General features: G+C 35.3%; 1 protein-coding gene across 6 annotated transcripts in view; it reads right to left on the bottom strand.

The window, feature by feature from the left end:
- The window catches only part of INPP4B (inositol polyphosphate-4-phosphatase type II B), an 871,737-nt gene that overhangs the window by 606,876 nt on the left and 238,503 nt on the right, over window positions 1–26,358 (bottom strand). The window contains exon 3 of one of the 6 annotated variants that reach the window (XM_074396869.1): window positions 17,306–17,341. The exons of the other annotated variants lie outside the window; for them this stretch is intronic. The gene's annotated coding sequence lies outside the window, so the exon portion shown is untranslated. The remainder of the gene's footprint in view (window positions 1–17,305; window positions 17,342–26,358) is intronic. 6 annotated transcript variants of the gene reach the window in all.

Here is a 26,358-nt window from a genome sequence, read left to right as displayed (position 1 = left end):
CCCAAAGTATACAATAAATAACCTCACATCTATACCGATATACATAAATGATTGAATAAATAAATAGTGAGAGGTCAAATTTTCAGTACACAAGAATTCCAAATAATGTGTGTAGATACCCTGCCCTCAAGGAGGTAGAGCAGAACTCCCCACTCCTTAAATGTGGTCTGCATCTAGTGATTTCCTTCCAAAAAGTACTATTGCAAGAAGGAAATGAAGAATAAATTTACATGGAAGGTCCTGACAAACACTGTCTTATCCAAGTGATAAGACATTTAGTACTGCAGAGGTTCTGACAGTGATAATTAATGTTGATAATATGTGCCCTTGATATGATGTGATGAGAATTGCCTTCCTCATAAAAACACGTAACCCTAGTCTGACTTATGAGAAAAGTCCCAGACAAATTCTAGTAGAGAGACATTCTACTAAAAGCCTGACCAAAACTGTCAAGGTCATCAAAAGAAATGTGAGAAACTGTCATAGCCAAGAAGAAACTATAGATACATGATGACGAAAGAAAATGTAGTATTCTGGATAGACTTCTGGAACATAAAAAGATTATTAGGTAAAAACTATGAAAATCTGAATAAAGTATGAGCTGTAGATAAGAATAAGGTATCAGTATTGGTCTACTAATTATAACAAATGTACCATACTTGTAGAAAATGTTAATTATAGGGAAAGGTAGATTTGAGACATGGGAACTCTGAATAGTATCTTTCCAACTTTTCTGAAAATTAAATTTTTTCTAAAATTAAAAGTTTATTTTAAAGCCGAGTTGCACCAAATATGTGTTTTTCCAAGTAATTTTTTCCCAGGTAACAACCCAAGAATGTAGGTTCCTTAGAAATCCAATATACAATTGCTTTTAGAATGGCTTCTTAAAAGGCTTCCTATTATATTTGACTTCACTATTTTAACATTGAAAAATAATAATTAACAATGAACCCATTGACACTTGGCTGTCTTTTGTTTTTTAAGGTAAATGAAACAATTCAACAGATACTTTCAAATAAAAACTTATTTTCTAATAATTAGAAAGTTCTTTAAAAAGCAACAAATGACAAAGATCTGTGTTATTTGTTCAAAGGATCTTAAATAATCATCATTCAATCAACAAATTTAAGTAAACGAGAGTATATTAAGTTTTCTTTATTTCTATGGAATCAGTGCAAGGCTCCTTCCATCCATAGACTAGAAATGTTTTCTTTAAATATTGTATGAGAGGCTTGAACTTAGGCAATCATTTTTTTTTCTTTTTAAGTGGAAGCATACTGTAGAAAAGTAATTGAAGTCTTTTTCAGAAAAGACCTTGAAACAAGACTGATGTTATTCTTGTTGGATTGATGTAAGGAAATGTTGAATTTATAGGATCAAAGACCAGTAGACTGGGTGCAATGGCTTATGCTTGTAATTCCAGCACTTTGGGAGGCTGAGGTGGGAGGACCACTTGAATTCAGGAGTTCAAGACCAGCCTGAGTGACATAGTGAAACCCCCATCTCCACAAAATAAAAACAAAAAATTCACCAAGTGTGGTGGTACATGCCTGTTTCCTCAACTACTCAGGAGGCTGAGGCAGAAAGATCACTTGAGCCAGGGAAGTCAAGGCTGCAGTGAGATGTTATTATGACACTGTACCACTGCACCCCAGCCTGAGAGAAAGAGTGAGATCCTGTTTCAAACAACAACAACAACAACAACAACAACAAAAACATACCATGGTAGTGTAAATTAAATTACGAAGGGGTGATTTGAGGGCAAAACTAGTCTGCATCATTTTTACCATTTATCTACAATGTGAGGAGGTAATAGTGCATAAGAGGGTCAGAATAACCTTAATCCTGACAGATAATGAGGTAAAAGAGGTAGATTAGAAAGGACTATTTCAAAGATTCTATGCCTGTAAGTGACCTCCTTACCCTCACCTCCAGGTTTCCTCACTCAGTCACCTCTTATACTTCTGCTCTTTAACCTTCTCAGAATTTATCATCACTTGACCTCTTTCTTTCTCCTTATCAGTCCCCACTTGACCTTTATTCTTCCATCCACAGACCTACCCATCATTTTAATGACTCTCTTGCCAATATCTTCAATTTTCTCATCTCACCTTCCTCGTATAAACTTCAACCCTGTCTCAATCAACTTCCTATTTCCTCACTGCTGAACCCTCAGCCACTACATACGGCTGGCAAAAATTACCAAGCTGTAGTCTGGTGCCAGTAAAAATCCGTGGACTTTTAGCCATAATGGGACCGAAAATACAGAATGCTTTCCATTCTTCCACTTTCTCTCTTTCTCCATAGAAGTTATTTTTCTCATTTTATAACAATATTATTATCATTGAATTATTCCATGATCATTTAAGAAAATAAGCAATGTATAAAATAAAAAGTCAAAGAATCTCTTCATTTTCCACTCCATATTTATATATTCTTTCAGAATGTTCTCAGCATAAATACACACATGCACACACACGGAATCACACTTTAAATGGTACTGAACTATTTTATTGTTTACCATATTTTAAATCTTTTCATATCACTACAATCAGATTTTTTAAATTCTTTTTAATAAACAGATCGTATCCACTTCATTGGTATGCCACAATAAACTGAAACAGTTACTGATTGGTGGACATTTAAAAATTTACCAGCATCTGAATCCATGTTTTCAAATTTGTAATATGAGAAGAAAAATATTAACAATTCCATGTAACTCAAGCATTATAAACAATGTTGGAAAATAAAGTAACTGAAAGTATTTGTTATAAAAAGGAAATAGCATTGCCCCAGACGTTTCCCAGTATAGATCTTTATTCTTCTGTTAAATTATTTCTTGAGGTAAATTTTTAGAAATGTGTTCACCGAGGCAAAGTAAAAAGCATTTTTACAGTGCTTGATATGCATTGCCATTTTACATTTTAAAAGGTTTCCATCAATGTCCAATGCCCACAGCAGTAAAATAATAGCTAATATTTTTCAAATGTTTATTAACTCATTTATTTCTTACAAAAATTATATAAGGTAGATATCATTATGGTCAACTCTGTTTATTCAGATCAGAAAACAGACAAAAAGAGAAAGCAGCTTGCTCCAAATTACATGGCTAGTAAAGAGTGAGGCTGGATTTAAATACAGACAGCCTGACTTTGGGGAGCTGGACCACTTAATTATTGCCTTTCATTGATTACTACATGTATCAAATCAAACATTTAGATGTTATAATTCTGAAGGACAATAAAAGGGGAGCATGAACGCAGCAAACTCTATCTCAAAGTTGCTTCATTGTTGTTTCTTTGACTATTAGTTGTAATGACTTTTCCAATGTTTCTGTTATTGTCATTATTTTGCATTTTCTTTTACATAAAATGCCTAATTATGTAAGTTTTCTGTAATAGTTGAAATTAAACAAGTTTGGTACATTACCTGATTTTTAGTTATAGGAGGTAGATGTTGAGTCTTTACTCTCTCAGTGGTATTTCCTCTCCTTGCCTATTTGTTTCTGACTCTGGCCCTTGGATGAAGTGGCTACTTAGGCGGCTTCCACCAAGAGTCTGGGCTCAACAGTCACCTTCTTGCTAACAGATTCTACAGCTGTGAATTAATGTATTAATGACAGAGGCCCTGGGATGATGGAATTTTTAAAATTTTCCCTCTGTGACTATACTAGTCCTCCAAAATGTCCTCAGTAGTTTATAAAGATCAACAGCTAGTCAAAATTATTTTTATCATAGCATGATGGAATCTCAAGGTACATATGTATACAGATGAACTCTACTTAATGGGAATGTAATATTTATTTTATATTTACCCAACTAAAATTGGATGTTCTGAAAAGAAAAGGGAACACTATTTTTTCTTTTACTTTGGGACAGTAAACAAACAGACCTGCCCTGAACAAACCTGTACATATAGTCACCCTGGCCAAGATAAACAATCAACTTGGCAATATACAAGTAATTAAGCAGTCATTTGAGGGAGCTTTTTGCTTCACTCTTCATAGAAGCAGCTTTCCCTGCATGTTTTGGTCACCCAGCATCACCTTCCTTATTATAAATCCACCTGACTACTTCTTCATGAAAAGATGAGGCAGATTTGATTCATTCATTCATTCATTCATTCATTCGAGATGTAGTCTTGCTGTGTAGAGTACAGTGGCACCATCTTGGCTCACTGCAACCTCCAACTCCTGGACTCAAGCGATCCTCCCACCTCAGCCTCCCGAGTAGGTGGGATCACAGGTACCCACCACTATGCACAGCTTATTTTTGTATTTTCAGTAGAGACAAGGTTCCACAATGTTGCCCAGGCTGGTCTCAAACTCCTGGTTTCAAATGCCTGCCTCAGCCTCCTAAAGTGTTGGGATTATAGGCATGAACTACTGCACCCAGCCATATCCTTTTTTTTTCAGTAAAAAGCCACAATTATTATTCCCATAATTGCTTGTCATGTGATTCTTCTGCTTATTCCATTAAAGATAAAGTATATCTTCTTTTCCTTTGAATTTGGACTGGTCTTGTGACTTGCCGTGGCCAGTAACATGTGGAGGAAGTGATATTAGGTGATGTTTGGGACCCAGGCCTCCAGGCACTTTGCAACTTCCTCCTTTGTCCTCTTAAAATGCTGCCCTGAGATCAATGATGTATGAAGAAGCTCAGAATAAAGCCCTCAGCAGCTGGGCCATTCTGTCCCAGCAAAGATCAGCCCTAGGTGACCACCAGCTGAGTGACCGGGCCCAGGTAGGGCCAGCAAAAGAGCCATCCAGGAAACCCACAAACTTGTAAGAAAAGAGACTCACATTTTGTTTTAAGCCAGTATGTTTTGGTCAGTTTATTATGTAACAAGTGATAAACAATGCTTAAAATGGCAAATGCAGAAAAAGGGTTAAGTGAGAGAACTTCCCATTTATACTTGTAGTTTAATAACAACAATAAAGCTATTTAGAATTCATCCAAAACACCAAGTTTTAAAGACTGCACAGATTTTTAAACCACCACAATCCTTAGCACATAGTCTCTCTGCTATCAGCTAAAGCTGCAAGCTTGCCCTGGCCAGTATTTGCAGAAATCAATAAAGTATAAAACTTAGTTTGAACTGAGTCAGAGACATTCTCATATCCCTACAGGCTTCACAACACACATTTCTGCCTTTTGTTTTGACCTCTAAAGTTACTGTCATCTCAGTTACCTTCAAACGAGCAACATTTGTTTCTGCCTAGGCTCTACAGCCACTGCTATGTATTAAAAGCTACTATTATGATGGACAAAGTATTGGACTAGAGAATTTACATAATCTTCTCCAACTCTCAAAACACAGAGATACAGGTGACATTGGAGAACAGAAATTCCTTGCTCAGGTTTTTCTAAATAGTAACTGAAAGGACCAGGACCACTTCAAGGACTATCTTTCCCCCAGAACTTGTAGGAGTTCCTGTTTATTATTATCATCTTAATGTTCAAATGAAGAAGGTTCTGATTTCTTCAAGGAATCTTTAAGACCTGGAGACTTCATGATTCCACACATGGAGGACAACGAACTAACAGAACTATCTTAACTATATGGATCAATGGTGACACCATTTACTGGGGGGTAGGGATTAGATGTTCTTAAACATCTCATAATAAATTGTCTATGCTTTTCAGATAATGTCAGAAAAGTAATAATTGCGATAAATAATGAGATAAATAGGCCTTAGATGAGTGAAGCCTAGGTGATTTTTCACTTGAATGACTCCTTGAATCACTCAGAACTCCTCTTTATCCTAAACTAGAAAATCCCTTGAGAGAGAGGATTAAATTCCAGAAGGTTGTTGTCAGCAGGTTTCAAAATCAGACATGCTGCATATAAATCCCTGTATCTGTAAGCCCCTTTTCATTTGAGGAAACTTAATGAATATCATAAGTCATCTAAGAATCTGTGGTAACTCATTAACAGCTTGTATACACTGTGATAGAATATCTATTTATCTATCTTTAAGACTACTGTGACTTTTTCTGAAACAGCAAGATCTATAATACGCAACAGCAACTAAAATGCCTCCAAGCTGAGAGCTAATTCCCTTTTACAAACAAGAATTTACAGTTTGGAAACAAAATGTCCCCAATGCCACAGAAAATTTATTGTAGAAATGTCACTATTCTAGTATTAAAAAAAAAAAAAAAAAAAAAAAAGAAGACAATCTTCCTGCATCAAGAAAAGTGAAACATTTCTAGTTCAAGATGGCTAACTAGAAACATTGCACATCTGTCCTCTCCAGAAAGAAAAACCAAAATTATGAATAATCATATGGTGAAGAGGACACCTAGGAGAGGACACTAGAGTCCAGCAGAGAAGTCATGGGAACCGCCAGAGGCATAGAAGGAGAGGAAAGAAAGCAGTCAGCTCAGCTGATGTTGGCCAGGAACCCAGGGGCTTGGTATTACAGGGAAAGGCTGAAAGAACTTCAATGGGCCACATCCCCACCACAGCCTGCTGCAAGCCCAACCACAGGAGAGTTACTGTACTCACATAAACCCTGACACTCCCATGGATGATGATTCGGAGACACCACAAGGGCATTATACCAGACAGGGAACTCACACTGGATCATTCACCTCTCTACCGCTGAGACTTAAGCAGCTGCGACTGGGTACCATTTTGAGAAAACACCCATCACAGGATAGAGTCCAGCCAGGGAACAACCCCCATTTGTCCATATCCTGTAAGTCCCCACTGATATTTCCCATTTCTACCCAGAGGGCTACAGTGGCACTGCACTGGTTAGACCCAAGGACGCTGGAGAGTCCCCAGTACTCCAGTCCACAGGGAGTACTATTCCTCATGGAAATGGCAGTATAACAACCCAAAATGGCAGCCCCTAGGACAAAGGAAGACAAAGCACATGTTTCCAGAGCCCAAGAGCTCCCTCTGGGGCTGAGACAAGCAGCTTCAACCTCAGCAGCAGCATAAGACCTTGGTACTTGGTCTTGTAAGCAGAGAATGAGAGCCTCTCCCACTGTGAGAGTTACCTCTGTGCTCAGGCTCATGCAAAGAGAGCAGAACCCCTTCTGCCCCACCACACAGTACTGCAGGCCTACCACTACTGCTGCTGCTAGAGGCTGAGGCGGTGAACCAGAGGGCTGCCTCTCTGAGGCTGGAAGTGCAAATTCCATCCTTGCCCGTTGCATGGCCTTCATGTTCAGGCTTGCATGTGAAAGGTGGGATTCATTTCCCTTCTTTGTACAGCACTGTGATATTGCTGCCACAGAGAGTAAGAGAGCCTGAGAATTGTGTGTCTGGGGCTGTCAGTAGTGAGGCCATACCACAGCCACTACCAATACCAGAAAGCATGTCTTGGGACCCAGTTGATTATCTTGCCACTGCTACTTTCACTGCTGACACTGCAATGACTTCCTAGGTTCCTGAGCACCCACTTACCCACACAATCCACTGCTACTACTGCTGGCATCCAAGTAAGTTATCTGGAGGCTCAAGCATCAGTCTGCCTGATTGCTAACAGCAGTGCCAACATAAGCCACCCAGTATTAGCTCATTGCTGCCACCAGTTGGGTCCCAAAGACTTGCCTATTTGGCATCTTTGTCTTCAGCAAAGCTTTATCATAGCCTTCATTAATAACAAACCACTGAGGAAATCACAGATACTACTGATGCTATTTATGGCCAAAAAAAAAAAAAATCATACAGATAATATGCTATGGTACATCCCCAAAATCAAAGCCAAAGAGCTCTATCCAACCAACACAATTTTTAGAACTTCAGGAAAAAGTCTGCCCCTATATAAGTAAACCAAAAATCTAGGCAAAGCACTTTACACCAGAAGCACAGACAGCAACATAAAGACACAGGAAGCACTAAAAAGCAAGGGAATAATAGCACCTCCAAAGGAACATAAGAATTCCTCAGCAATAGATCCTAATAAAAGAAAAACTTCAAAATCTCAGAAAAAAATCAAAATTGTAATACAAAAAAATCTCAGTAAGATACAGAAAATTGTAAAAATAACAAAAAAAAATCAGAAAAACAATTTATACTATGAGTGAGAAATTTACCAAAAATATATATCATAAAAAATAACCAAATAATATTCTGAAACTGATGAATTCCTTTAATGAATTACAAGGTATACTCAAAATAGACTAGACCAAGCAGAAGAAAGAATTTCAAAACCGAAAGACAAGTTGTTTTAAAATAACCCAAATAAAAATAAAAAAGAATAAAAAGAATGAACAAAGTCCTCATGATATATGAGAAACCATAAAGTGATAAAATACATGAATTATTGATATCCCCCCAAACAAAAAGAAAAAAACAAAAGGGTTCAAAAACCTATTTAACAAAATAATAGATGAAAATTTTCCAAGTCTAGCAAGAGATCTAGACAAGAGGACCAGCAATCCTTGGTCAGACACAATGCAACAAGGTCTTCTCTATGGTACATTATAGTCACACTGTCTAAAATTAATGTCAGGCACTTGTTCTTCAAGTTGCCCAATTGAATCTCTTCCAAGTGTAATAAATAAATAAATTAAATAAAATGAAAAATAAAGTCAGTGACAAAGAGAAAATTCTAAAACAGTGAAAGAAAAGAGTCTAGTCACATACAAAAGAGTCCCCCATTGAACTAACAGTGGAGTTCTCCGCAGAAACCTTACAGGTCAGGAGAGAATGGGAGGATATATTCAAAAGGATGGAAAAAAAAAAAAAAAACAACTCAAATACCCAAGGGTACTATAGCAAGCCAAATTATTCTTCACACATGGAAAGAAATAGTTTTTTGCAGACAAGCAAATGCTGAGGTAATTCAGTATCATTAGACCTGTCTTACAAGAAATGCTCAGAAGAATCCTAAACTTAAAAGTTAAAGGATAATAGTTATCATCATGAAAATATAAAACTCACTGTTAAGTACACACAAATTGGTAATAAAAAGGACTCAAATGATAGTTACAACAATAGACAAAGCAAATCACAAGGACAATCAATAAGAGAGAAAGGATAAAGGATATACGAAACCACCAGAAAACAATTCACTATACAACAGAAACAAAACCTCAGATATCAATAACAACTCTTGAATATAAATGACTTAAATTTTCTATTTAAAAGATATAGACTGTCTGATTAGATTAAAAATGATTCAACTATATGCCGCCTACAAGAAACACATTTTACCTATGGAGGCACATACTACCGTGCAAAGTGAAACCAAAAGCAGGCCAGAGTAGCTACATTTTAAATAAGATAAAACAAACTTTTAAGTGACAAACAGTAAAAGAAAAAGAAAAGGCAAAGAAGGACGTTATATAATAACATAGAGATCAATCTACCAAGAAAATACAAAAATTCTAAATATATATATGCACTGAAAACTGGGACACTCAGATTCATAAAGCAAATCTTACTACATCTAGATAGAGACAGACTTCTATACAATAATAGTGAGGGAATTTCCACGCCATATTTTCAGCATGAGACAGATTATTAGGAGAGAAAATTAAAAAACACTGGACTTAAGCAAAACTGGATTTAAGATCAAGTAATTCTAACAAACATTTACAGAGCATTTTATCCAACAACTAAAGAATATACATTCTTATCAGCACATGGAATATTCTCTAGGACAGACTATATATTAGGCCACAAAACAAGTTTCAAAAAATTTTCAAAATATCAAAATCATATCAAGTAGTTTTTCATAATAGTATGATGTAAAATTAAAATCAATACCAAGAACAGTTTTGGAAACCATGCAAATACATGCAAATTAAACAACATGATCCTGAACAACTATTGGGGTAATAAATTAAGATGAAAATTTAAAAAAAATTAAAATAAATAAAAAGGAAAACATAACATTCCAATACCTATGGGACACAGCAAAAGCTGAGACAAGTTTATAGCAATAAAAAAAAGACCAAAAAAAGTTTCAAATATACAACCTAATGATGTACCTCAAAGAACTAGAAAAACAAAAACAAAACAAACTTTATATTAACAAAAGAAAAATAATAAAGATCAGAGAAGAACTAAACAAAATAGAGATTTAAAAAATACTAAGGATCTACAACTAGAACATCCCACTGTCTCAACCCAAAAGCTTCTTAAACTGATAAGCAACTTCAGCAAAGTCACAGGATACAAAAATCAACATGCAGAAATTACTAGCATTCCTATACATCAACAATAGGCAAGTGGAGAGCCATATCATGAATGAACTCTCATTCACAATTGCTACTAAAATAATAAAATATCTAGGAATACAGCTATCAAGGGAAGTGAAGGACCTCTTCAAGCAAAACTACAAACCACTGCTCAAAGAAATCAGAGAGGACACAAACAAATGGAAAAATATTCCATGCTCATGGATAGAATCAACATTGTAAAAATGGAAATACTGCCCAAAATAATTTATAGATTCAAGACTATTCCCATGAAACTACAATTAACATTCTTTATACAATTAGAGAGACTATTTTAAAATTTATATAGAACCAAAAAAGAGCTCTTATAGCCAAGAAAATCCTACGAAATTAAAACAAAGCTGGAGGCATCATACTTCCTGATTTCAAACTATTCTATAAGGCTACAGTAACCAGAACAGCATGGTACTGGTACAAAAACAGACACGTAGACCAATGAAAGAGAACAGAGAACTCAGAATAAGACTGCATATCTACAACCATCTGATCTTTGACAAAATCAGATGGGAGACCTGGCTAGTCATATGTAGAAAATTGAAATTGTACCCTTTCATTACACCTTATACAAAAATTTTAACACAAGACAGATTAATTCCTTAAATGTAAAATCCCAAACTATGAAAACTCTAGAAGAGAATCTAGGCAATAACATTCAGGACGTAAACAAAGAGAAATATTTCATGACAAAAACTCCAAAAGCAGTTGCAGCGATAGCAAAAACTGACAAATGGGATCTAATTAAACTAAAGAGCTCCTGCACAGCAAAAGAAACTATCTTGAAAGTGAATAGACAACTTACAGAATGAAAGAAAATTTTTGCAATCTATCTGACAAAGGTCTGATATTCAGTCTACATGGAATGTAAACAAATTTACAAGAAACAACAAACAACCCCACTAAAAAGCAGACCAAAGTACAAAGATACTTTTCAAAAGAAGACATATATGCAGCCAAGAAACATGAAAAAAAGCTCAGCATCACTGATCATTAGAGAAATGTGAATCCAAACCGCAATGAAATACCATCTCAGACCAGTCAGAATGGCTAGTATCAAAAGTCAAAAAACAACAGATGCTGGTGAGGGTACAGAGAAAAAGGAACACTTTTACACTGTTGGTGGGAATGTAAATTAGTTTAACCACTCCCCAAAGACCTAGAGGCAGAAATACCATTAGACACAGCAATGCCATTACTGAGTATATACCCAAAGGAATATAATCATTCTATTATAAAGATACATGCATGAATATGTTAATCACAGTGCTATTTACAATAGCAAAGACATGAATCAATCTAAAAGCCCATCAATGATAGACTGGACAAAGAATATGTATGATAGACTGGATAAAGAAATGGTACATATATGCCATGGTATACTATGCAGCCATAAAAAGAAACAAGACCATGTCCTTTACAGGGACATGAATGGAGACCGTTATCTCAGCAAACTAATGCAGAAAAGGAAAAACATACACTGCGTGTTCTCATTTATGTGGGAGCTGAATGATGAAAACACATGGACACACTGGAGGAACAACACACACTTGGGCCTGTTAGAGAGGGCTATCGGGGGAGGGAGAACATCAGGAAAAATAACTGATGGATGCTGGGCTTAATACCTAGGTGATGGAATGATCCATGTAGCAAACTACCGTGACACACATTTACCTACGTAACAAACTTGCACATCTGCACATTGTACCCCAAACTTAAAAGTTGAAAAAAGAAAACGATACTAAGGATCAACAAAGCTAAAGTTGGCTATTTGAAAAGATAAACAAAATTTATAAAATGCTAACTCCTTTAAGAAGAGATAAGGAAAAAGAAAATCAGAAATGAAAAAAATGTGATATTACAACTGATACCATAGAAATGAAAAAAGATCATCAGAGACTATTATGAACAACTATATGAAAACAAACTGGAAAACCTAAAAGAAATGGATAAATTTCAGGAAACATAAAACCTACCAATATTAAATCAGAAAGAAATAGAAATCCTAAACAGACCAATAATGAGTAGCAAGGTTGAATCAGTAACAAAAAAGTCTTCGAAGAAAAAAAAAGCCCAAGACTACCTGGACTCACTGTAATATTCTACAAAATCTATAAAGAACTAATGTCAATTCTCCTCAAACTATTCAAAAAATAAAAATAAAAAAAGAAAGAAAAGAAAAGAAAGCGAGGGAATTTATCCCTAACTCATTTTACAAGAATAGAATTATCCTGATACCAGAACCAGACAACACACACACACACACACACACACACACACACACACACACACACCCCAATGTCCCTGCTGAACATAGATGCAAAAAAGTAGCAATGAAGTACTAGTAAACTGAATTCAACAGCATGTCTAGAAGCTGATCAAGTTCAACATGATCAAGTTGAATTTATCCCAGCAATGCAAGAATGGTTCAACACATGTAAATCAATAAATGTGATCTGTAACATCAGCAGAGTAAAGGGCAAAAATTTTATGATATCAACAAATGCAGAAAAGTCACTTGACAAAATTCAACACCTTCTCATGATAAAAAGAAAAAAGAAAAACTTCTCAACAAACTAGGTATAGATGAACCATACCTTCAAGCCATATATTACAAACTGACAGCTAACATCAGGCTGAATGCAAAAAGTTGAAAGCTTTTCCTCTAAGGACTGGAACAAGATAAGGATGCCCATATTCACCACTCTTATTTATCATAATACTGGAAGTTCTAACAAAGCAATCAGGAAAGAAAAAGAAATAAAAAGCATTCATAAAAGAAAAGAGAAAGTCAAATTGTCTTTCTTTGCAGATGACATGATCTTAAATTTAGAAAAACCAAAAGACTCCAACAGAAGACTCCTAGAACTGCAAATAAATTTTGTAAAGTTGCAGGATGTGAAATCAATGTGCAAAAATCAGTAATGTTTCTATACGCCAATACTGAAATTGTCAAAAGAATTCAAGAAAATAATCCCATATACAATAGATACAAAAAATACTTAAAAATATATTTAATCAAAGAGGTGAAACATCCCTACAAGGAGCACTACAAAACACTGAGGAAAGAAAATTGAAGAGAACATAAACAAATGGAAAGACATCCCAAGCTCATGAATTGGAAGACTGATATTGTTAAAAATGACCATACTTCCCAAAGTCATCTACAATTCCAATGCAACCTCTATCAAAACACCAATGCCATTTTTCACAGAATTAAGAAAAAAAAAATCCTAAAATTCATACAGAACCAAAACAGTGCCTGAATAACCAAAGAAATCTTTAGCAAAAAGAACACAGCTGGAGGCATCACATCACCTAACTACAAAACCTATTAGATGGCTATGGTAACCAAAACAGCATTCTATTAGTATAAAAACAGACACATCACAAAATGGAACCGAATAGAAGAGCCAGAAATATATCCACTTATTTATACCCAATGAATCTCATCTACAAATCCAATGCAACCTCTATCAAAACATCAATGTCATTTTTCACAGAATTAGAAAAAAAAAAAATCCTAAAATTCATATGGAACCAAAACAGAGCCTGAATAACCAAAGAAATCTTTAGCAAAAACAAACAAACAAACAAACAAACAAAAACAACAACAACAAAAAAAACACAGCTGGAGGCATCACATTACCTAACTTCAAAACCTATTAGATGGCTATGGTAACCAAAACAGCATTCTATTAATATAAAAACAGACACACAGAAAAATAGAACAGAACAGAGGATCCAGAAACATATCCACTTATTTACAGCCAATGGATCTTTGACAAAGCAACGAGAAACATGTATTTGGAGTCAACCTACCAAAATTGACTCCAAAGAAACAAAAACTGTGACCTGACCAATCTTCAATAAATGGTGCTGGGAAAACTGAATAGCCATATGCAGAAAACTGAAACTAAAACATTATCTCTCACCATATACAAAAATCAACTTAAGATGGATTGAAGACTTAGATATAAGACCTGTAACTGTAAAACTAGAAGAAACTGTAAAACTACTAGAAGAAAACACAAGGAAAACTCTTCAGGACATTGGCCTAGGCAAAGATTTTATGGCTAAGACCTCAAACACACAGTCAATAAAAACGGAAATAGAAGAATGAGACTATATTAAACTAAAAAGCTTCTACTTAGCAAAAGAAACAATCAACACGTTGAAGAGACAACCTCTTAGGAGAAAATATTTGCAAATTACTTATCCCACAGGGGACTGCTATTAAGAAACTCAGCATTTCAATAGTACAAAAACAAGTAATCCCACTGAAAATTTAGCATAGGTCACGAACGCACATTTTTCAAAAATGGCATATAAATGATCAAAGGTATATGAGTTAATGCTCAATATCATTAATCATCTGGGAAATGCAAATCAAAATTGCAAGACATCATCTCACCCCAAGTGAGACAACAAGTGATAAACAATACAGGTATTGATCGACTTACGACCTATGCAACTTATTCGACTTTTAGCTAGCCACAACTGCTCCGTGTATGGCAGCGCAAACGTTGCCCAGTTGGGCGTACAACAGTGCGGACTAGCTTCTGGCAGCACCACCATCTCCGCGTGCACCATTTCAACTGTTATCCCAGACTTGGTACAGCAATTTGTGTTTTGTGTCTTGAATATTTTTCATCAAACCCCTCCCAAGATGTCTACCAAGAGGAATTGCCAATAAAATGTTTTGTACATGTTTATATATTTTGATATGTTTTGCAATTGGGAAAATGCTTCCTGTGGTATTTTTTACACCTGCATTTTGTATTTTTGTATGCACCTGTATTTTGTAATTTTGTATGTTTTGCAAATATTAAACCAGTTGTACTGGTAATGCAGTATTTTACTTAAACCTGACTAATGTAAAAGTAAGAAACAAAATGGTGTAGAGATGATACAAATGGCATAAAATGAACAAAGAAAATTATGATATATAACAATAATGAAAGAAAATTATGATAAAATATGACTTAAAGATTTTTATAACATCATTTCACAGTACTGTACATATAGCCTAATCAACTTACGACCAAATCGTGTTACGACCGGTCTGTCGGAACCAATCATGGTCATAAGTTGAGTACTAGCTGTACTGGTGAGAATGCAGAAAAAAGGAAATACATATACTGATGGTGGGAATCTGAATAACTACAACCACTATGAAAAACAAGTATGCAGATTTCTTTTAAAAAAATAGAATAACTATACTACCCAGCAATCCCACTATGGAGTATCTATCCAAAAGAAATCAATATATCAAAGAACTGCCTGCACTTGCATGTTTACTGCAGCACTAGTCACAATAGCAAAGATGTTGAATCAACCTAATTGCCCATCAGAGGACGAATGGATAAAGAAAATGTGGTATATATAAACAACGGTATGCTATTGGGCAATTTTAAAAAAGGATGAAATCATGTAATTTGCAGCAACATGGATGGAACTGGAGGTCATTAGGTTAAGTGAAATAAGTCAGGCACAGAAAGACAAATACTGCATGTTCTCATTCACTTGTGAGCATTAAAAATTCTTTTGGAGATACAGAGAATAGAACTAGAACGATAGGTATCAGAGACTGGGAAGGGTGGGGGATGGGGGAGATGACGGGAGGTTGATTATGAGTACAAACATACAGTTAGATAGAAAAAATAAGTTCAAATGTTTGATAGCAGACCAAGGTACTAGCAACAATATTACATATATTTCAGAGTAACTAGAAGAGAGGACTTGAAATGATACCAACATAAAAAAGTAATAAGCAACTCAAGGTTTATCACTCATGATAAATCCAATTACCCTGACTTGATCATTACACATTCTTTTCATATAAAAACACTCACATGTACCCTATACATGTGTAAATTTTCATATAACAACAAAAGGGTAAAAAAAGAAGCACTGAACAATTTTAAAACATTGGATTAAAACTAGCTGTTAAAATACATGTTTTCAAATATTTTGGATGCTTAAGAATGTTTGCCTAAAGGAATTCTTCAGTCTTTTCATATGCAACACTCTGGCTTTGAAAGTGCTAAAATTCCATGAGGAAGCTGCTGGCAGTATTTCTGTTTCATTAGAGAAAAATACTAAAATCAGTTTACTCTGGACTCAGATCCAGTAAGAATTACTGAAAATGATAATTTTAATTGTCTGTGGTACACGTATTTCTTTTAAGTATTTGAAAATCAGAGGCAAATTTTTCAAATCACATAGAAAACTAACAAATTGTTTAAATTTTACTTTTTGCTTATTAAAATATAATATCTAATCATTATAAAATAATTAAAAACCAAAATATATAAATAAATAAATCTAAATTATAAATGAATCTATGTAACATTATGTTAATATGATTATTAACTTATATTTTGTAAAACTGTTTCCTATTTTACCTATATGATATTATAATGTAAATATAATACTACATCCTAATTTGTTTGCTCAACATTTTTGCATAAATATATCCCCACACCTTTTGAGAAAAAATAAAAAAGACAAACTTTAATGCTGTGTAAATCTATCATGTAGATATTCCATAATTAAATTAATAATTCCTTTTTTTGTTGGATGTTGTGGAAATATATGGAACGCAGATAAGATTTTATTTACATGTAAAAGTAGTTAAATATATGCAAATATTTAAATGAATTACTATATTAAAGACTATAGCAGTAACTTTTTCATTACTATACACTCTGAGCATCCTCTAGTTAGTTAGTAGGAGGCATTTATAAATTGCCACCTGTTTAGACGTATATGTAGCTTTACATGATTCTTAAATGCTCCGGTCTTGGTTGACATAAAGCTTGACACTAACATTATTAGTCTGCATCCAAACCTCTTGGTCTCTAGAGAATATATATTGGATTTGGATTCTGGTCTGTCGATCAAAAAATATAAAACTATTTTTTCCAGACATCTATGTATAAAACAAGTTTAAAATTAATAAATTAATGCTCTGTGTACAGATGTACAGTACTTTCAATTTCATTTTTCATTCACATTAGCCTTGTTTATAAACAGCCTTGTTTATAGAGAAGATACACAAATGCATACAGACAATATACTTTTTTAAAAAATAGAAGAACACTTACTAGCTTCCAGGATCAAGAGAGTTGAAGTCATAAAGCCTGGTGGTGATAGAGAAAAAAAAGACCTTTTCACTATTGCCCTCAATTCCTCGATAAATCAGTTTCTCGACATGAATGGTTATATTCCTGTTCTATAGAGGGAATGGCAGTAGCTTCCTCTGTGGGCAAAGACACCATGAAATCTTCCCATCTGCATCAAACCTTGTTGTATGCTTCCCTGACACACTGCTACCCCAAACATTTTCCATTACCTGACATATGTACTGCTCTATTTTCAGAGCACAAGCATCAAAAAAGCTTTTTTTTTTTTTTTTTTTTTTTTTTTTTTATGAAATCAAGGGCCTGTTGTATTCTAATTATAAACTGCAGTAACCACTGCAGCTGCCCATTAGTTAATAATTTCTCCAAAACGAAGGCAGAGGTTTCCTGTTGGAGTTTTCTGGCAGAATTACCAGGAATTCTTTCCTTTATTGACCCTTTTGCATAAGATAAAAATCGATAATAAAGACAATTCCTCTCTCACCTTCATGATAATAGGATGGCTTTGGCATTATAGTGAATTGGAAAAAAAATGGATTAAAAACAAACATGATAATGTTATGGCCTAAAAAGTATCTTTTCTTGATGCCAACATTCCAGAATATGCAGGATTTATGAGTTTTCTATACCTTCTAACTATGTTCTTTTTTTCTTAATACCATATAATCTTTCACCCATGGCACTTGAAATCAGTCTCTGGCATATTCTCTACTGTATTGCCCATGCCTAGAATGCCTAGAACAATACTTGAAAGACAGTAGGTTCTCATTAAATATTTGTGGACTTCCTAGGTTACAGAAGTACCCTCTGGTCTTCACTCTCCCTTGACCTACGCTGTACAACATCCTCCAGGATTTATCATCTTGAAAGACCAGCTTTGTCTTGCCCCTCTCCAAAGTCTCAACAGAGGCTGCCTTTGATAACTGCATGCACAGCCAATAACTGCTGCTTTCAAGATCCTCTCTGTCTTTGCTGTATCTCACCTCTCTAGCCAATGCTGCTATACTAACTTCAAACTCACTTTTGGTTCCCATCATGCTTCCTCTGGGTCTGTTCTCCAACCTCCACTCTTGTCATATTATGTGTACATTTGAAACATCAGGACTGCTCATCCCTGAATCAGAGGAACCTCCCTTCCTTTTTCCCCTCTCGAACTCTTATTTATGCTTCAAAGGAAGTTCAGTCTCGCTACATGAAGTGCCTTTTTCTTCTTACTCTATAATGAGATTTCCTTTCTTTGTATTCATCTTTCCTAATAATTTTGTACTTTTTTTGTTTTTCTGAGGTTTGCCTCTTCAGTTAGATTCCCTGCTTACAGCTCCAAATAATTTTCCAGTAATGGAAAATATTATGAAATATAAATATTTATTTATATTTAAACATAAACACTTATTTATATTTATTATAATTAACGTAAAGACCAAAAGGCTGAGTGTGAAACGATCAGAGCATGCTGAGGTTGCCTAGTAATTGCTGAGAGACTCATTTAATTCATCAGCCAGGTCTGGCTCAACGCACAATATTGCCATGTATTAGTCATAAAAATGAATTTGAATGTTTCAGCTCAAAAAGAATGAAGGTTTTAAGTATGTGATTCCGTGCACATAAGTAAATGTGTATTTTTATCCTAAAAGAAAGAAAGAAAGAAAAAAAAACAGTTTTCTCTCCTGTTTCTTTGGGGTACTTCTCTTTCCCTTTTTCTCAAAAGATATCAGGTTTAGCCTCACATTTTTGGCTATCATATTAAATTGTAGTCTTTAAAACTTTGCTGATAGGTCCCTGAAATGAATATTTCTAATATTGTCTCCAAAAGGCTTTATCAATGATAAAAATTATGACTCAAAATGTTTCTCCAAAAAAGCTTATCTAAGATACCATCTATAAATATCCATGATGCTGACTTCCTAAAAACCATTTATCTGCTTAGTTGCACTTATTATTCTAATTTCACACATACTAATTTTCTCTTGAATAGGAAAACTGTTTCTTGAAGTGTCAACTGTTTTCTCAGCCCTTTTGATACTGCTAGTTTGCTTGCTCACTGTTCATAACACTCCCATGCACCAGCTGAAACAAGGATGTAATTATAATTTCCTAAGAAGTAGTGAATAGAACAGCCTTCCAACATGGTACTTTCTAGATGATGGAAATGTATAATTTGCACTGGTGGATATGGTAGTCACTACTCATATCTGGCTACTGAGCACTTGAAATGCAGCTAATGGGACTGAGGATATAGATTGTTTTATGTTAGTTAATTGATACGGTTTGGCTGTGTCCCCACCCAAATCTCACCTTGAATTGCAACAGTCCCCATTTGTCAAGGGTGGAGCCAGGTGGAGATAACTGAATCATGGGGGCAGTTTCCTCCATACTGTTCTCTTGGTAGTACATAAGTCTCACGGATCTGATGGTTTTATAAGTGGGAGTTCTACATAAACTCTCTTGCCTGCCACCATGTAAGGTGTGCCATTGTTTCTCCTTTGCCTTCTACCATGATTGTGAGGCCTCCCATCTATGTGGAACTGTGAATTCATTAAGCCTCTTTCCTTTATAAATTACCCAGTGTTGGGTTTGTCTTTATTAGCAATGTGAGAAAAGACTACATTAATTTAAGTTCAAATAGCCATCTGAGGGTAGTGACTACTGCATTGGGTGGTATAATTTTAATATAATCAATGCTGTTACGATCGTATATTTAATAAATTTCAAAAGATCAGGATAAAATGACATTTAACAGTATATGCTTTTCATATTTGTAAATTTAAAAAACTTAGAGTATTCCTTCCCTATACCTATGTTTATAGTTATACTCATTAGTTGTGTGGTATTAGAATAACTGCATTATTTTTATGGACCTCAAAAGTTTAGGACATATGATCACTAACTTTGCAATTATTTGATTTTATATTGGTCTTAAACTTATTATTATCCTGAGAATATTTTTGAAAATTAACTGAGAAATATATATATGTATGTGTACATACACAACCACACCCCCATATATATTGATTTAGATATACAGATATTTGAACACATTACAAACTAAAAAGTTGCATGCCAATGGAAGCATAATTTTAAAAAAATGAGATTCAGGATCACCAATTTTTAAATCTACTAGAATTTTGATGCTGAAACCTTAGTTCATAAGTTTTCTTGGACCACCACAGAGTATGTATTAGTGCATTCTTGCACTGCTACAAAGACATGCCCAAGACTAAGTAATTTATAAAGAAAAGAGGTTTAGTACTCACAGTTCTGCAGGATATAGAGAAAGCATGATATTGGCATCCACCTGGCTTCCAGGGAAGCCTCAGAAAACTTTCAACAATGGCAGAAAGCAAAGGGGAAACAGAAAAGGCACATCTTACATGGCAGGAGCAAAAGAGAGAGAGGAGAGGTACTACACACCTTTAAACAACCAAATCATGCAAGAAATCACTCACTGTCAGGAGAACAGCACCAAAGGGATGGTGCTAAAGCATTCATGAGAAATCCACCCCTATAATCCAGTCACCTCCCACCAGGTTCCACTTCCAACATTGTGGGTTACAATTCAACATGAGATTTGGACAAGGACACAGACCCAAGCCATACCAGAATATATGCTGGTATTTAGAAGTATCTATAAAATTTCAGATTTGTTTTTGTTTTGTTAGCTACAAGAAAAAGCGAGTAATGGTAAGTATATAACATAGTTATAAGTATAAATTAGACATTTTTATCTGACCTAGCCAGATTTAAAATATATATATATATATATATATATATATATATATATATATATATATATCTTTTATTTCTTCATTTCTTAAAAAAAATTATTTGTGTGAATAAAACGGTTTTTCAAACACTTAATTTCTTAATTTTCCTTCTGGAAGTTCCATCTTTAAGGACAGGTTACTGTAGCTCACTGTATAGCATATACAGTTTCACATGCATTATTTCTTTTTACCTCAAAAGGTTTGCATACCCAGTTTGCATACACAGGTATGGTGATCAGCACTCTTCTGCCCAACTAACCACCTTCAGGAGTAGGAATGGTGGGAGGAGAATAGTGTCTGTTGGTTGCAGCTCTCTTGGAATAGCCTAAGAGTTGACAAAGCTAGCTTATTCTCCCTGCCACTTCTGCCTCTGAAGTGAATGATCCACACTTTGGTAGATGAGATGATTCATTTGTATGCAGAAATAAAATATTAAGACTCTTGAGTAGGGGGCTTGTAGTTCTCCTTAAAGAGGTCCTTTACGTTCCTTGTTAGTTGTATTCCTAGTATATTTAGTTTTTATAGAATAACTAGGAAAGAAATTAGACCTCACAACTATTCAACATATAGTATGTAGAGACTGCTATTTGCCCACTACAATATCTGTTCTTTCTGTCTTGGTCCTTCTGGGCTGTTCCAACAAAAATGCCATAGATTGAGTAGCTTAAAAACAACAGAAATGTATTTCTCACGGTTCTGAAGGCCAAGAAGTCCAAGGTCAAGGTATCAACAGATTTGGTGTTTGGTAAAGGCCCAACTCCTGGTTTACAGAAATCTCGCAACTAGGTTGGTGCAAAAAAATTCTAGTTTTTGACATTTTTAAAAGTAATGGCAAAACTGCAATTATTTTTGCAGTGACCAATATAATCTCACATGGAAGAAAGGAAAGGAAACTTCCTGAGGCCTCTTTTATGAGGGCACTAACCTCATTTGTGAAGGCTCCACCCTTATGACCTAATCATCTCCCAAAAGTACCATGTTCAAATACTATCACCATAAGTGTTAGGATTTAACAGCCTACGAAATTGTTGGAAAAGAAACATTCAGTCTATAGCACTATCCTTCTCATTTAGTAATAGAACCCTGACTGTTAGCTCAATATGTTGTCACTTAGAATGAAAGTTAATATTTCCTGGTCTTATTTCTAGCTGAGTTTTGGCCCCTATATGCAATCAGAAATAATGTAAGTGACATCTAGAAAACTTGCTCAAAAGGAAGCATGGCCTTTTTCTCCTTTCTTTCTCCCTACTAATTAGAATGTGAATGTAATGGCTAGAGATCCAGGCGCTACTTTGTACTATGAGGGAGCAGATCCATGTTGAGAAGAGACATTCAAAAAAAAAAGAGAGCTTTTCTCCCTGATGATCAGAGACCTACCCAACAGTCCTTGACTGTCAACCTACAGATTTCATACGGAAAAGAGATAAAATTCCATCTAGTTTAAGATATTGCTATATGTTTTCAATACTGTTTCTGTCATATGCAGCTGAACGTAAATGAAACTGATACATATAGACATATGAGCAGTGTATTTTATAAGGTATATATTAATAGGAAGATAACAAATACATGTCCTTTATTTTCCAAGGATATGTAATAAAATAGTTTGGAGATTACAAAACTAAAAGACTGTTACATGCTCCTGTCAAAGTCATCTATATCTGGAAATCAATAGCATTTCCTGAGTTACGAACATACACACAACGATTATACTGTGACTCTCAATATTTTGGGGAACTATGGCTACAGATCCTTGGGAAATCTGAAATTCACAACACATATATCTTTGTAAAGACCCTGACTTTTCATAGACATAATTTATGTTCATAGTCTCATGTTCTCTCTTCCATCACATTACAAAGAGAATGTTTAAATCATTTAACAAAAAAGCTATACAATAACAAATGGATGTAAAAAACCATTAATATTTAGATGCTGGGTGCTTGGCTAGATTCACTTGTCATTTAATAACATAGTCACACACATCAATCTCATGGTTCATATTACTCACAAACCTTGATTAAATTATAAAAATATCAGATGTCATGATTTTTAAGGTTATTTGCAAATGGTTGAGTCCTCCAAGACCAAATTCACAATATAAAGGGTTTGTTGTATTAAGAGCCAGACTTCCACTGCATCCCACCATGTTAGAGGAAGATTCTTAGTTAATACAAACTTATACTTAAACTCAGTGGTAATGGTTATAGTAAGAGGTAGCAAATAGGTATCAAAATAAGTCCTCTATAGTAATGGAAACAGTATAGTGGTAGCATAAAAATAGACACACAGGGCTGGGCACAGGGGCTCACACCCATAATCCCAGCATTTTGGGAGGCCGAGGTAGGCTGAGGTCGAGAGTTCAAGACCAACCTGACCAACATGGAGGAACCCCGTCTCTACAAAAAAAATACAAAAAATATTGGCCGAGTGTGGTGGCACATGCCTGTAATCCCAGCCACTTGGGAGGCTGAGGCAGGAGAATTGCTTGAACCCAGGAGGTGGAGGTTGCAGTGAGCCGAGATTGAGCCATTGCACTCCAGCCTGGGCAACAAGAACAAGACTCTGTCTAAAAAAAAAGAAGAACCCAAAATAAAGCTACATATCTACAAGCAAATTGTCAAAAGTATACTCTAGGGAAAGAATGCCCTATTCAATAAATGATGCTGGGAAAATTTGATAACCATATGCAGAAGAATGAAAGTTGATCCCTATCTCTCACCATATACAAAAATTAACTCAAGATGGATTAAAGACCTAAATATAAGACTTGAAACTACAAAACTCCTGGAAGAAAACCTAGGAAAAACTCCTCTGGACATTGGCCTAGACAAAGAATTCATGACTAAGTCCTCAAAAGGAAATGCAACGACAACAAAAAAATACACAAATAGGACTTAACTAAACTAAATAGCTTCTGCACAATGAAGCAATCAACAGAGTAAACAGGCAATCCCCAAGATTAGCAAAAAATATTTGAAGACACTGTGTCTGACAGAGGGCTAATATCCAGAACCAAAGAGCTTAAACAGCTCAACAAGAAAGAAACAACCCCATTAAAAAGTAGACAAAGGACATGAACAGATATTTTTTCAAAGGAAAACATACAAGTGACCTACAACATTTCGGAAAAAATGCTCTATGTGACTAATCTTAAGAGTGAGATACCCTTTTACCCTAGTCAGAATGACTATTATTAAAAAATCAAAAAACAACAGATGCTGGTGAATATGCTGATAAAAAGAATTCTTATATACCATTGGTCGAAATCTATTAGTACAATCTCTATGGAAGACAGTATGGAGACTTCTGAAGAACTGAAACTAGAACTACCCTTTGACTTAGAAATCCTGCTACTGAGTATTCACCCAAAGGAAAAGAAATCATTATACCAAAAAGAAACCTGCACTAATATGTTTATTATAGCACTATTAATTTTTTATTAATTTTTACTTTAAAAAGGTCAGTTCTGAGTCAGCATGTACATGTGACTATGTACCAAGGAACACAGTCTGAAGAGATCCTGAGAAGTGCATCTGCAGAAGTTAGATTGCAGTTTGGTTTTATACATTTTAAAAAGGGAGGAGTTACAGGCAAAATCATAAATCAATACATGGAAAGTATATGTTGGTTTGGCCCAAAAAGGTGGCTATCTTCAAGTAAAGGTCTTCAGGAATAGGTGGATTAAAAGACTCTTTAATTTGCAACTGGTTAAGAGAGTAAAGCATTGTCTAAGAATTTGGAGTCAGTAGAAAGGAATGTTTTAAATTAAGATAAGGAAGTCTGTTAACCAATAAACTGGGTCAGAGCGACCCGTAGGGGTGTGTGAGTTAACCCTTGTCTGGCATGGCCTTATGTCTTATTTATGATTTGGTATCTTACTGTCACAAAAAAATCCATCTAGTTAGTCTCATGATCTCTCTTTCTTTTTTTTTTTTTTTTTTTTCTTTTTCTGAGAGGGAGTCTTGCTCTGTCACCAGCCTTTAGTTCAGTGTTGTGATCTTGGCTCATTGCAATCTCCACCTCCGGGGTTTGAGTGATTCTCCTGCCTCAGCCTCCCAAGTTGCTAGGACTACAGGTGTGCACTACCATGCCCAGCAAATTTTTGTATTTTTAGTAGAGATGGGGGTTTCACCATGTTGGCCAGGATGATCTTGATGTCTTGACCTCCTGATCAGCCCACCTTGGCCTCCCAAAGTGCTGGGATTACAGGAGTGAGAAACCATACCCAGCTGATCTCTATTTTTATTAATTTTATTAACGCTAGTCAGTTGTGCCTAAAATCCAAAAGGGAGAAAGTATAACAAGTTGTGTCTGACCTCCCTTCCCATCACGGCTGGGAATTCCGTTTTTAAGGTTTTTCTGAGGTCTCCTTGGCCAAGAGTGTGTCTCTTCAGTCAGTAGGGGGCTTGAGATTTTATTTTTAGTTTACGACTTGATAGTTTCACTTTTTAGTAGGAGTTGAGAGAATGCTTTCTCTCTGCCCACTGAAGGTTCACTGAAAATAAACTGACAAAAGGCAGATTAATGGAAGAAAAAAGGCATCCAAATGCATAATGTGCCTAAACACAGAAGCCATATACAAAATATGAGACTTAAAGAGAGTCCATATGTTTGAGGCTTAAATAATCTCTTTATATGGGAGAGATGTATGGACTCAGGTGGCAGATATTATTTTATAAATCATTCTATTTGGAAGCTAGGTGGACAAGGGGAAGGGCGCAGAACTATGTAAGAACAAAGATTGGCATTTTTATACAGATTAAAGCCCCCACCCCCATCCAAGGAAATCTCTTGGTGCTGCCCTCAGAATGAATGAAATGCCTATCTCAGTGTGGTGATGACTCCCAGCTGCTTCTCTTCCCTGGTGGTTGATCTTTCCTAGTTTTTTGATGAGATTCCTAGAGAGGGAGTCGTCTTAATATATAACACATTTCTTTTGGAAATAAGCTTTCTTAGATAAAGAAATTTCAGAGAGAGTATGTCCCAGTGCTCCTGGAAAGAGGATCAGAGAGACAGGGAGGCAAGAGAAGGTCTGAGAGAGCCAGTGGTTCTGAGGCTTACTTCTGAGACCTTTCTATTTTTAATGTGCTTAGCATGTTAAAGAGCCATATTTTGAAGAATTAGTTTCTGTACTGCAAAGGTTTTTTTTAAATTTTAGTCATTCTGGTGAGCATACATTTTTGTCTTATTTTAGTTTTCATTTATACTTCCTTGAAGGCCAAAGATGTTGGGCATCTTTTCATGCACAGC

The sequence above is a fragment of the Saimiri boliviensis genome, chromosome 3 (assembly GCF_048565385.1).
Source record: "Saimiri boliviensis isolate mSaiBol1 chromosome 3, mSaiBol1.pri, whole genome shotgun sequence".
Taxonomy (NCBI): domain Eukaryota; kingdom Metazoa; phylum Chordata; class Mammalia; order Primates; family Cebidae; genus Saimiri; species Saimiri boliviensis.
The sequence above is the reverse complement of the archived record's forward strand: the minus strand, read 5'-3'. Positions and strand labels throughout refer to the sequence as shown.